Here is a 10,237-nt window from a genome sequence, read left to right as displayed (position 1 = left end):
TCTGAATTTGAATAAAAGTGGCCTACTTTTTTTTTTTTTTATATACTTTTTGCATGCTTTTGGGGGTAGGAGGAGGGTTCTGAATTAGGCTCTATGCATAATTATATAAATTCTACTATTGTTTAACACTGCGAATCTTGTAAATTACAATTAAGTGCTTGAAAAAGTCCCTGAAAATCCATGAATTTGACTTGCCAGTGGTTGTATGAACGCTGCTTAAAGGGTCATATATATATATATCCAACTCCCACAGTGTTTAGTTTCTGGCAGGGTATTAGAGGCTCCGGGAGGTTGAGTCCCCTGCGGCGAGAACAAAAGGCCAAGGAAAAATGTAATCCTGGTGAGCCACACCATCAGGGACGGCCGCTAATTTATCCCAGTGATAATTCCGTTTTGTCAGGGTGTACCACCGAGGAACGAGCTCTGGGCCAGACAGACACAGGGGGATCACAGTCAGGCAGTCCCGTAGCCTTATACAGCCATACGTTGTGCCTCAGTGACTATTTCTCTAGAAACAAAATCACAATGTATCAATTGTACATAATTGCATCTACCTGGGACATTGCTTCTGTTTCTGAAGTTCTATTGTTCTACAGCTTCACACTGTGCAAAAGGCAGCTTTCTATTTGGAAAGCAATAGAATCGTACTAAAAACTGTCCTGACATTTCAAGACACCTGCATGTACCACCAACTAAAAATGAGTTCCTCTCCTTAGACCCTGGCCTTCAGAGGGCCTGTGGTGCACACAGTCATCATGTAGCATACTGTAAAAACAGAGAGTATAAACCAATCCCTGGTAGTTTCATGAAAGCAAAAATATTCATATCAGGTATTTATATGGACCTATTAACTCGGATTTGGCCTTGACAGAATGTTTATTTGATTGAATGCTCTTAGATGTATATTGCTCTTAGATGTATATACCCTTAAAAATTATTTCAGGACCTTTGGGTTAAGGCCTACTGATTTACCAGTTCATTCCCATTTAATCCCGCTTCTGACATCTGTTTGGGATGGCAGGTAGCCTAGTGGTTAGAGCATTGGGACAGTAACAGAAAGGTTGCTGGATCGAATCCCTGAGCTGACAAGGTAAAAATATGTTCTTCTGCCCCTGAACAAGGCAGTTAACCCACTGTTCCTGGGCTGTTATTGTAAATAAGAATTTGTTCTTAACTGACTTGCCAAGTTAAATTAAATAATGCTGGCTGCTCATTCCATGTTGGAAGGCAAAGATTCATAGTTTCATGTTCATTCTCGTCGATTTCATTATTCTTTTTTTAAACGATTTCTGGCTATATTAAAACATCAAGGCGGACATTTTACTGCTTTAAATTAAATAACGAATCTATACAATTGAACTGATTTAGCATATTTATCCAGAACTTCAGGATGAATAAATGTTGAAAGCGGTGCACTCAAACACTGTATATCAAAACATCTTGAATTGTTGCTTGTCAACCCTGTTATGTGACATATTTCATTCAAAAGCTGTCACCTTGGAACATTCATTCAGTCTCGAGACTCTTGAGTTACATCAAAAAACTCCATCGACATCTCAATACAAAAGGACCGTGTCCTTTCTATCCTTTGCCTTCCTTTCAGACCGACCGCAATGCAAATAAAAGTAGATAATAAACCAACAGACATGCAGCCAGGACCATCCAGTGCTCCCACAGAAAGCTCCTATACAGCTCTCTGGTTTCAATGTCAAATCCCCTTTCAGAGTGACAGACACTCCATTCACACTCCATTCTGTTTCAGTGACACTGACGAGGCTTTGTTTACTCCCAGGAAAGCGAGAGAGACACTTCGTATTCAGACCAAACACGTTGTGCGTGTCCCAAATGGCACCCTATTCCCTATATAGTGCACTACTTTTGACCTAGAACACTATATAGGGAAACGGTGGCAGTTGGAAGGCACACATTGTAACGGCCGTTGGTGGTGGAAGAAGGTGAGGACCAATGCGCAGCGTGGTATGTGTTCATGATGTTATTATTTACTGAATCAAACTGAACACTGAAATACGAAACAACAATGAAACAGTCCTGTCTGGTGAAGACACACAACAGAACATAATCACCCACCACTAAAGGGTGAAAACAGGCTACCTATGTATGGTTCTCAATCAGGGACAACGATTGACAGCTGCCTCTGATTGAGAGCCATACCAGGCCAAACACAGAAATCCCAAATCATAGAAAAAAAGAACATAGACTGCCCACCCCAACTCACGCCCTGACCATACTAAAACAAAGACAAAACAAAGGAACTAAGGTCAGAACGTGAGACACATTCATGATTTGTGTTTTTCAAACGGTCACAGATGGATTTGTTTGCCTTTGCCTGTACAAATGGTTGTTTGCTTCTGAAATGCATCCTTGAAGCGCTGATGTATTTGAACCAACAAATACAACTTAAAGGCAATATTGAAAATGTGATTTTTTTTTCAGCTGAAAAAAAATCAGAAGGAATTCTGTAGCCTCCTTGAGTGTCACGGCCCCGGTTTAATAAAGTATTTCAATCTGTTCAGAATGTGAACCCTTATTTCAAAAACTCAAGTATTCTACTGTGTCTTTATTTGAACATCAACTACATTTTTGGGTGTTTAGTTTAATCTTTTTAATAAAAAAAACATTTGTTCAAAGGTTTAGCAGACTCATTTTGTTCTTTCATAGATGTGTTTTATTATAAATCTTTTTGAATATTTATTGAAACAAACATAGCAATATTAGTTAGACCAAAAACACTTAAGATCCTCTGGGATTTCAGCACCAGGGACAGCGACTATCTCCCACATCTCTGGTGTGTTTGTGTCTCCGTTCATTCTGTCCAGCCAGCAGAGTTGTGTCATGCATGCCCATCAGACAGACAGGCTATGGGGGCATCACTTACAGTCTACCCCAGGCCCCAGGGGAAGGGAGTGAATACAAGACTGTTAGCGACCTGCTATATTTCCACACTGTACAGCACATATGATCTGTGGTAGAACACTCACACACGATTCGGAACCACTGTATAATGAGTGTGTGTGAAACCTCCGTCTTTGTGTTTGCGTGCGCATGTGTATAAATACTCATGTGTTGTCTACATGCACACGTGTCCATACACACACACCCCACCAACATGTGCATTTATTTATTTACCAGGTAAGTTGACTGAGAACACATTCTCACTTGCAGCAGGGACCTGGGGAATAGTTACAGGGGAGAGGAGGGGGATGAAGGAGCCAATTGTAAACTGGGGATTATTAGAGACCGTGATGGTTTGATGGCCAGATTGGGAATTTACACATTTACACATGAATAGATGATGAGTGGAACTTACAGTAGGCAAACTGATGCACATCCATAATGCAGTATATCAGGGGTAAGCAGCAGCCTGATGTTACTGACGTGTTGTACATTCAGGCGCCAGAGGCCCTTTTAACGGCGCCCAGAGGACTCTTTACTGCACTGCTTAAACTCCTTAAATGGATTTCAGCCCTAAATGCATTTACATTTCAGTTGCTTACATATCTTTTAATGTGGCTTCTTCTTAGAGAGATGAGGAGATGGAGACGGGGGGCGGTTAGGTATAAAAAGGTTTGTGAGTATTTGATTACATGCAAAGATAGGGGATCTAGTCTTACCTCCAGACAGCGCGCAGACTGTTTGTGGGGCTCCTCGGTGAGACTAGTGCTGGTTTGTAACTTTCGTACTGTGACGGTTGAAGCCCACTTGTCAGTGTTTCTCTGTTAGTGTTCCTGAACTAAGGATAGAGAGGAGAGGTGCATCGATCATCTGAAGAAGAAATCATCTGTTAACACTGTATGTACATAACTACTGTATACCTTCTCATAAGTATAAGTCTTCCACTACACAAAATATGATATGCACATGTTTTTCAATAGCTTACACTACATATGGCATCGGAGAGAGCATTATTCGGTAGTCACATCTACTGGTGGAAAAGGTACCCAATTGTCATACTTGAGTAAAAGTAAAGATACCTTAATAGAAAACGACTAAAGTAAAATTGAAAGTCACCCTTTTACACTACATGAGTAAAAGTATAAAAGTATTTGGTTTTAAATATACTTAAGCATCAAAACGCAGACGACACCATTCTGTATACTTCCGGCCCTTCTTTGGACACTGTGTTAACAACCCTCCAGGCAAGCTTCAATGCCATACAACTCTCCTTCCATGGCCTCCAATTGCTCTTAAATACAAGTAAAACTAAATGCATGCTCTTCAACCGATCGCTACCTACACCTACCCGCCTGTCCAACATCACTACTCTGGACGGCTCTGACTTAGAATACGTGGACAACTACAAATACTTAGGTGTCTGGTTAGACTGTAAACTCTCCTTCCAGACCCATATCAAACATCTCCAATCCAAAGTTAAATCTAGAATTGGCTTCCTATTTCGCGACAAAGCATCCTTCACTCATGCTGCCAAACATACCCTTGTAAAACTGACCATCCTACCAATCCTCGACTTTGGCGATGTCATTTACAAAATAGCCTCCAATACCCTAATCAACAAATTGGATGCAGTCTATCACAGTGCAATCCGTTTTGTCACCAAAGCCCCATATACTACCCACCATTGCGACCTGTACGCTCTCGTTGGCTGGCCCTCGCTTCAAACTCGTCGCCAATCCCACTGGCTCCATGTCATCTACAAGACCCTGCTAGGTAAAGTCCCACCTTATCTCAGCTCGCTGGTCACCATAGCATCTCCCACCTGTAGCACACGCTCCAGCAGGTATATCTCTCTAGTCACCCCCAAAACAAATTATTTCTTTGGCCGCCTCTCCTTCCAGTTCTCTGCTGCCAATGACTGGAACGAACTACAAAAATCTCTGAAACTAGAAACACTTATCTCCCTCACTAGCTTTAAGCACCAACTGTCAGAGCAGCTCACAGATTACTGCACCTGCACATAGCCCACCTATAATTTAGCCCAAACAACTACCTCTTTCCCAACTGTATTTAATTGATTTATTTTGCTCCTTTGCACGCCATTATTTTTATTTCTACTTTGCACATTCTTCCATTTCAAAACTACCATTCCAGTGTTTTACTTGCTATATTGTATTTACTTTGCCACCATGGCCTTTTTTGCCTTTTCCTCCCTTCTCACCTCATTTTCTCACATTGTATATAGACTTGTTTATACTGTATTATTGACTGTATGTTTGTTTTACTCCATGTGTAACTCTGTGTCGTTGTATCTGTCGAACTGCTTTGCTTTATCTTGGCCAGGTCGCAATTGTAAATGAGAACTTGTTCTCAACTTGCCTACCTGGTTAAATAAAGGTGAAATAAATAAATAAAACAATGAAAGTACATGTAATTGCTCAAATATACTTATCAAAAGTAAAAGTATAAGTCATTTCAAATTCCTTATGTTAAGCAAACCAAACGGCACCATTTCCTTGTTTTTACATTTATGGATAGCCAGGGGCATACTCCAACACTAGACATCATTTACAAACTAAGCATGTGTTTAGTGAGTCTGCCAGATCAGAGGCAGTAGGGATGACCAGGGATGCTCTCCTGAATCGGACCATTTTCCTGTCCTGCTAAGCATTCGAAATGGAATTAGTACTTTGGGGTGTTATGGGAAAATGTATGGAGTAAAAAGTATATTTATTTTATTTAGGAATCTAGTGAAGTAAAAGTTGTTAAATATATAAATAGTAAACTACAGATACCCTAAAAAAACGACTTAAGTAGTACTTTAAAGTATTTTTACTTACTGCATCTACTGGATTTATTTGCATTTGTAACTGAAACAAAAATCTGATCCTTACTCTTAGCTTTAGGGTGGGCGTTTGTTATTTGGTGAACTGTGAAAAAGAGATGTGTTGTTGCCATGTATTATATGATCGTATACATTCATATAAGGTGGCTCCAATGCCATGTACAACATGTGGCACCTCCTTCAACTCTATCCTCCTACGCAAAGATTTAGCAAAATGTGAGCTGTGATGACTGCCCAACTATAATATCTGAAGTTCCGTTTTGTCAAGGCAGACTATACGAGTCGTCTCATCTTCCTTAGTCTTTGTTTTCAACCCACACGTGAAAATGACTACTGACACGTGCAGCCTATTTCTATGCCTAGGTCCATAATGACACCCTATTTCCTTCATAGTGCACTTGTCAAGCCCTGACCTTAGAGAGCCTTTTTATGTCTCTATTTGTTTTGGTCAGGGTGTGATTTGGTTGAGCATTCTATGTTCTTTATTTCTATATTTTGTGTTGCTATGTTTTGGCCGGGTATGGTTCTCAATCAGGGACAGCTATCTATCGTTGTCTCTGATTGGGAATCATACTTAGGCAGCATGTTTTGCCACCTTAGGTGGTGGGAAGTTGCCTTCGTTAGTGGCACTATAGCCCTCGTAAGCTTCACGGTCGTTTTCTTTGTTTCTTGTTTTGCTGACGACATTCATTCAAGTAAAGAGAAATGTACGCTCACCACGCTGCGCTTTTGTCTACTTCTCCTTCAGACGGTCGTGACAGAACTTCCCACCACCAAAGGACCAAGCAGCGTGGCCAGGAGGAGCAGGGATCCTGGGCCCGGGAGAAGAGAGAGTGGAGGACATCTTGGACATGGGAGCAGGTTATGGCAGGGGACAAAACCCTGCCATGGAAACAGGCAGAAGTAGCGAGGGAGGAACTACAACGATACCAGGAGTCACAGCAACGAAGCAGACACGAGAGGCAGCCGGGGAGTCAAGTAGTCTCCAGTGCGCGTTCACAGCCCGGTGCGCTATATCCCAGCTCCCTGCATGGCCGGGCTAGAGTGGGCATCCAGCCAGGACGGATGGGGCCGGCTCAGCACTCCTGGCCTCCAGTGCGTCTCTACGGCCCAGGATATCCTGCACCGGCTCTGCCCACTGTGTCTCCGGTCCGTCTCCACAGCCCAGCACGTCCCGTGCCAGCACCCCGCAGTTGCCGGGCTAGGGTGAGCATCCAGCCAGGACGGGTTGTGCCAGCTCTGCGCTCCAGACCTCCGGTGCAGCTCCACGGCCCAATATATCCTGCGCCTGCTCCACGCACCAGGCCTCCAGGTTGTCTCTCCAGCCTGGTGAGTCCTGTGCCTGCTGCATGAACGAAGCCTCCAGTGATGATCCATGGCACGCAGCCTCCAGTGATGATCCATGGCACGCAGCCTCCAGTGATGATCCATGGCACGCAGCCTCCAGTGATGATCCATGGCACGCAGCCTCCAGTGATGATCCATGGCACGAAGCCTCCAGTGACGGTCCCCAGTCCGGGGCCGGCGATGTGGGTCCCCAGTCCGGGGCCAGCGGCGAGGGTCCCCAGTCCGGGGTCGGCGACGAGGGTCCCCGCACCAGGGGCGCCACCAACGTGGGGTGAGCCAGAGGGGGAGCGGTGTCTACATTCTGCACAAGAGCCGCCACCCCGGAGAGATGCCCACCCGGACCCTCCCCTATAGGTTCAGGTTTTGCGGCCGGAGCCCGCACCTTTGGGGGTACTGATTTGGGTGGTAATTCTATGTTCTTTAATTCTATGTTTTGTGTTTCTATGTTTTGGCCGGGTATGGTTCTCAATCAGGTACAGCTGTCTATCGCGGTCTCTGATTGGGAATCATCCTTAGGCAGCATGTTTTGCCACCTTAGGTTGTGAGATGTTGTTTTTTGTTAGCTCTGTGTAGCCTTCGGTTCGTTGTTCTTTTGTTGTTTTGTCTGGTGTTCCGATTAAATAAAGTATCATGAACCCGTACCACGCTGCACCTTGGTCCACTTCTTCCGACGAGCGTTACAGCACTACTTGTGACCAGGGCTCTGGTCAAAAATAGTGCCTTTATACAGGAAACAGAGGGTGCCATTTGAGACTAATCCTATCTTATTGTTATGATCTGGTGGCACACTGTGAAGAACGATCAAACGAGTGTGATTAAAGTCTAAATAATGAATCACTTCACAAGATGAATTAGTATGTGCAGAATGGATGAAATTACAAGCATACGAGGGTATTAACATTTGATATGGTTAAATTGAATGTTGCAATGAATTTCAAATGAAAAACCAAATGTTCCAGGTTTGCGCTCACATCCCAAAATAGCACAAGTGACTCGGAGGGAGAAACCAGGGGAAGGATGAACATTTCTAGTTCCATTTCACTTCATATCAAATAGATTAATCAGTATTTCATTGTTCTATTTAAAACATTTCTTGTTTCCTTGCATGCACAGATGTGTATCCGACGTTGTCATTTGTAACAAGCTACCTGCTCGTGTAATAACATCATACAATAATGCATAAACCATGAGGTGTATCCCCATATATTTGCATCTTTGAGGGATTGTTTGGTCTTGTAGAGATCGCAAAGCACTCATCTCCATATCCTCTGCTACAGAAGACCGGCTCCTCTTGGCCAGCAGAGTCTTTCAGTCTTTCATATCTCAATCTGAGCTCCACGAGATCCTTTGGATGCCAAGATCTGATTGAAGAACTCCCGATGAATGACATTTCTCCATTTTCATATTCCCAAGTCTACAGTTTTAAAGGAAAAGTGTTAAATGCAAAACTGATCATCATGCGCAAGTGATACTTTGCTTCCCGAAAGTCCAATATGTTGAAGACTTGACTGCTAAAATGCCAAACATTTTGGCACTGTATCAACAGTGGACTAATGAAATAAATACCTTTTTATGTGTGGATTTGTCCTTTAAGGCAGTGGACTTAGTGGGTGGGAATATGACAATGGATCAACTGCAACCATAAAGAGCATTTCAATCAGATCAAGCATTCTTTTGTGCTCCCTTCTTTTGCCCGACTCAAATGCAGGCTGCAATCCAAAGATAGGCATACTTTGGATGCTGTTTTTGCTAAACTGCTGCACACCAAATCTGTTTTGAAGTCATCTTGGGAGTGACCCACCTTGCACACAGTGCAGTTATTTGTTTAGAATTTTCTTGTCAGTAAGAACAAACAAAGAGGTTTTTCTTTATTGTCACTATCATGGAATGCTACTCCAATGAACTAATTCCGTTCACAAAGTCAGCCTCATGACTTGGCACATGGCTTCCTCAACCGCTGAACTGCTCTTTTGCATAGTAATGGTTTTCTATGTTCAATACGAACTTGGAACTTTCGCATAAGAAATATCTTGAGGACCAAGGCCCATAATCACAAAGTCTCAGAGACTGAGAAGGAATCAGTTCTGCCTTAAAGATCATAACAAATATGAGGGGGAAGCTGATCCTAGATCAGCACTCCTACTCTGATGTGAATATGGGCACCCAAATGTTTACCCTAAACAGTTTGTTGGCCCTTGCTGCTATTAATAACTGAAATCAATAACTGAAACCAATTACTTTTATGAGTATATCCCAAAGCAATAACGCACAAGTCTCTGTGTCCATTTAATCCATTGCTTTCATTTTCTCAGGTGTTTTATCACATTAACGATGACGGTCTCAATCCCTAAAAGGAAAGACATAACTGCTTTATGCTGTTTTTAATGACAGCCACCACATACTGTGTATCTCTTGATAATGCACGACAGTGAAAATGTACAAGGACTGTCTGCAGTTATCAGAGGAGCTTTCTCATTGAGCTTCAACCAGTGGGCTTGTCAGCCAGTAAGAGGAAGAAGAAAAAAAAAGAAAAGCTTTATTATAACATTCTAAAATGAGGTCATTCCATACAATGTCTGTTTTTAAAACTTCCCCTGTTGAGGGACACTCGTCTGAGTGTCTGATAAAATCCTGTATAGAAAACCAACTGACATTGAAGATGAATGGGGGTTCACGGTCCCTCTTCTGCCCTCCCCAGCACAATGTGAAGACGAACCTGAGAAACATGTTAGCTACCCTCTCTCCCCTCCCTCACCTCGCTCTCACTTCCCTCTCGGTTTCTCTCCCCCTCACTTTGTCTCTGGCAGAATGAGAGTTGAAAGGTCTGTAGGGAGGGATAAAATAATAGTTATTGGCAGTAGATGTAGAGACTGCTAATTTCCTAGGAGAGAGAGGAGCCATTGGGGCACTTCTAGTCACAAGCACTCAGGCGGACTGACATTACAGGTGGAAGAGTAAGCTCTGATATCACAGTTATTGGCTATAGTGCTTTTCCTAGGCAGGCAGTGGCTGGATCATGAAGGTAAACCGGTGGTGATTGGTTGCCCAGATGAGACGTAGCCAATAGGCTGCTCCTGGGCGGACCAAGCACCTCTCTCTGTGTCTGCTCACCAGCGTAGTTATAGACCTTGA

The 10,237-nt window shown here is 43.1% G+C and overlaps 1 long non-coding RNA gene across 1 annotated transcript; it reads right to left on the bottom strand.

Annotated features, from left to right (window-relative positions):
* Positions 1 to 2,684: 2,684 nt before the first annotated feature.
* On the bottom strand, positions 2,685 to 9,933 carry LOC118363133 (uncharacterized). The gene is made up of 5 exons (XR_004821358.2): positions 9,861 to 9,933; positions 3,633 to 3,751; positions 3,329 to 3,486; positions 3,148 to 3,190; positions 2,685 to 2,899 (listed from the first exon to the last, which is right to left on the bottom strand). It is a non-coding gene; the product is annotated as an uncharacterized LOC118363133 (long non-coding RNA).
* Positions 9,934 to 10,237: the final 304 nt, after the last annotated feature.

Source organism: Oncorhynchus keta, chromosome 30 (assembly GCF_023373465.1).
Source record: "Oncorhynchus keta strain PuntledgeMale-10-30-2019 chromosome 30, Oket_V2, whole genome shotgun sequence".
NCBI lineage: Eukaryota > Metazoa > Chordata > Actinopteri > Salmoniformes > Salmonidae > Oncorhynchus > Oncorhynchus keta.
This window is presented reverse-complemented; position numbering and strand designations above follow the sequence as displayed.